This window comes from Apteryx rowi, unplaced genomic scaffold, assembly GCF_003343035.1.
Source record: "Apteryx rowi isolate R43461 unplaced genomic scaffold, aptRow1 scaffold_1061, whole genome shotgun sequence".
Lineage (NCBI taxonomy): Eukaryota > Metazoa > Chordata > Aves > Apterygiformes > Apterygidae > Apteryx > Apteryx rowi.
The window spans coordinates 119102-122708 of record NW_020447266.1 but is presented as its reverse complement, the minus strand read 5'-3'; the positions used below and the strand labels follow the sequence as shown (position 1 = coordinate 122708).

The following is a 3607-nucleotide window of genomic DNA, read 5'->3' as shown; positions in this document are numbered from 1 at the left end:
GCCGCGAGAGGGGCCGCGACGGGGGCCGCGACAGGGGCTGCGGCTGCGAGGGCGGCCGGGGCGGCGGCGGGGACTGCAGTTGCGCGAGGTGGGCGGGCTGCAGCTGCGGACTCTCGCCCAGGGGAGGATGAGGTAGCGAGTGGGACGGGGAGGCTCCAGGGAGCTTCTGCTGCCCTGCGGGTAACTGCAACAGAGAAGGAAAGAGCGAGAAGTTAGTCGAAGCTCGGGAGCCGCTCCTCAACCGTGCGCTCGGCGCCGTCCCCTCCCGCGGCACCRAAGCCCCCGCGAAGGGAGCTCGGCATCGCCTGCGCTTTGCTCTCGCGCCTTCCCTAAGCTCGCTCGCCCGGGCCAACGCTGCTTTTAAAAGCGGCGTCAAGGGCGCTAAAGGATGTAGCGAGGGCTGGAAACGCGAGGGCAGCTTCAGCCRCGCGTTTCGCTCCAGCTTCCAAGAGCGGCTCCGCTTTTCCGGGCGAGCGAGCTGGCTGCTTTCAGAGCTGCCGGCCTACGGCTCCAACCCCGTGTGCCTGGGGGAGGCAGTGTCTACCGGCCTCCTTCCCCAAAAAGCACACTCATTCCTTCCCCGAATGCCTGGGAAGGGGGGAACGAACCCCCTCTCCGGCGTTTTTGCCCTCGCGCCCCCCTTACTGCAGCTTGGGGAGAGCAGCTCCTTTCCCGCAGGAACTACCCCAAATATCTCGGTGGTCGTCGGCTCCCCAGAACGCCGCTCTAGCGGACGGAGCTATCCGGGAGTTTTAAGGCGGATAGCCCTGAAAGGATACCGGCTGCTTTTAAGTTCCCTGGTAGGGGAGTTAGTTCAGAATCGTACTTATAAAAACTTTGGGGGAAGAAGCCAATAGAGGAAGCRGCGCTCCCAAGTCTTACTGCGCCGCAGAGCAGCCTCTCGCCGACGTCTCAATAACCATCACAGCGCTGTGCAACTACCAACTGCTACCGAAACAGAGTCGGAAAGAAAAGTAAAATAAAGCCTCCGGGCGGCAGGCAGCAGCTTGCAGGCGGAGAGGGAGAGAAGGAGAAAGAGCAGCGCAGGGCGGCAGCAGCGGCAGCAGCAGATGCAGCAGCAGCGGCAGCAGCAGCAGATGCAGCAGCAGCAGCGCAGGGGTTAGTGCGGGCAAGCAGGAGCCTGGCGGTGACCAGCTGCCCGAGCCCGTTCGGCTCCGGCCGCTGCGTCCCCGGGGACCGAAGGGGCTCCGCCACCCCTGCGTACGGGGACCGCCGCCTTCCTCCTCTTCAGGTTTTCTTCTCGGCATAAACACACGCTTACCTGCCTTTTTGCACTAAGGTGAGCTAAACGGGCAGTCTAGACACTTTTGTTTTAAAAAGCGAACCGCAGCTGGCATCTGCTTCGCCCGCTCCTACCTACAGCTTCGGTCCAATATTCTTTAACACACAGAAAAGCGGGCCGGAGGAAGACCTCGGGAGCTTCGCATCTTCGCGCGGCAAAAACAAAATGATGGGAGACTTTCCACACCACCCAGGCTTTCTCTTCCCTACAACGCACCATTTCCCACTCCGGTATTAATCCTTTACATAGATGCACGTGACAAAACGCAGCCAAGATTAGCCGAAGCATTTTAGGAAACTGTCGGTTTTATGAGGAGGGTGTTTTTTGGGTTTTTTTTTTGCCCTTTGGCCAGACTCTTTCACCAGCTCACTTTGGTGGGACCCGGGGCCGGGCTCGGCAGGGAGAAAGGCGCCTGTGGCCCCCCCTGCGCCGCATGAGGATGAACCGTCTCCATCGACAGGGAAGGAGAGGGAGCAAAAAAGCCGGCAGGGGCTCCGAGAGGAAGGACGGGTGGGACGGAGGACGAAGCAGGCGGCATGGGAACGGCCGGCGGGCAACCGAGGTGCGAGGTTCGGTCCTTGGGACCAGTGCCGGGGCGGCGGAGGCAGCGGCGGGCGGCGCGGTGCCCCGCAAAGCCCCTGCTGCTGCTGCTGCCGCTGCTGCTGCTGGCGGCTCCCGTCCTCCTGCAACGCCCGACGCGTGCAGCACGGGCCGCGTTCGGGGCTCCTTCTCCTTCGCTCGCCTCCGTCGCTGTCGGCCGTCCAACCCTCACGACGCTCATCCAGGCGCTGCCCAAAGTGCCGCACTAGCGGCGCCTCCATAAGGTTGCCGAAACCAAAACCGTTTTGGCTTTCGCTCTTCATCCCTCCTGCCCTGGACACCGGTGTTATCTTTTCTCATGGCTTGTGCTAGGGTCAGGGTGATCTGAGCTACCATACTCAAGGGAAACGGCTTTCCCTGAGGACGGGAAGAGCGATTTCGGAGAGGATAGAGGAACCTGCAGCGTCTGGCCAGAGCCAGACGCTGGAATCACAGCAATGCTTGTGCCCTCTCAAAAGGCCTAAAACGAAACGCAGGGAGAAGCCCTACGTGGTTACGGCTTTATGCAATGATATTCACGCTTGAATTTCAACCTGCGTTAAATGACAGAAGAGAGACGGAAGTTCTCAGAGCCAAGGAAACACTCCTGAGTCTCCGTTCCCGACGTCCCTCCTCACCCATGTGCTCGGGCTGTAGAGCTTACAAACACAGCGCGTGTGCAAAGCCGGGTGTAGGAGACTCCTCTCTCCGACGGTCTGAGTAATATTTGCTTCTGAATTTCAGGGGCTTTGCGAGTTCCCTAGATCCCTGGTGACAACACTAACTCTTGTCTTTAGTAGTAAGCAGCTATCTAGTTTTAATTACGCTGAAACATATGAAATGTCAAGTGCGAAACTGCACACGTCCATACCTGTGTTACCAGTAACATTAAAGAGAGAATTTTAAAGCTTCCCATTTACTTTCATTACTGAAGTTAAAAAAAAAGAACAAAGTAAAAAGAGATTTAACTCCCTTCTCATTTCTCTCTCTCCTAATTCAGGGACTTGGATAAGTTCTGGATGAGGATCCACCACTATCAACACGAATTCAAGAATAAAGACAACCCACGATAGTTGAAATCTGACGTCTAAAACATGTGAAAAGACCTATATCAACGTAAGTACGATCAGATAAGACATATTCTGACGCCTGCATTCGCTACTGAGCCGATCTCGACTTCCTCAGGGCTGGGAAACGCACACAAAAACGGGTGGCACCGAAGCCTATGCACGGGCAGAACTCCTGTGACGGGACACGATGAATTTCTGCCCACCCAGTGACTGTTTTTAAGAATTGGAGTCAAGTTAGCGATGGTGGAAAAAGTCACGCTGGAAGGCAGGGGCTGAGCTCCCACCGCGAGCCGGAGGACGGAGGCGCCGGGTGCAGCAGCTCTCCCGGCCGCCACTCCAGCACCGCTGCCGGCTCTCGGCAGTGCCGGCAGCCTTCGCGATATGGATAAGCCTCTCGCCGACTAACTCCTCCCTCCCAATCGGCTACCGAACGGCCGTGAGGTGATGGCGGCCGCCGGGGAGAGGCCAGGCTGGGTGCACGGCCGGCGGAGGCTCTGCTGCGCCCGGCGGGACCCCGAGGCCGTCCGTCCATCACGTTGCCCTGTTACRGGCAATTCACGGTGAAGAATTACGACTCCAGAAGAGCGCTTTTAGCGTGCGCAGCCTATGAAGAACGCCCGAAACCGGTGCTTTTTAAAGCCCACCCCCACTGCGC

General features: G+C 58.5%; 1 protein-coding gene across 1 annotated transcript in view; it reads right to left on the bottom strand.

Annotated features, from left to right (window-relative positions):
* The window catches only part of BICRA (BRD4 interacting chromatin remodeling complex associated protein), a 39035-nt gene that overhangs the window by 12063 nt on the left and 23365 nt on the right, over positions 1-3607 (bottom strand).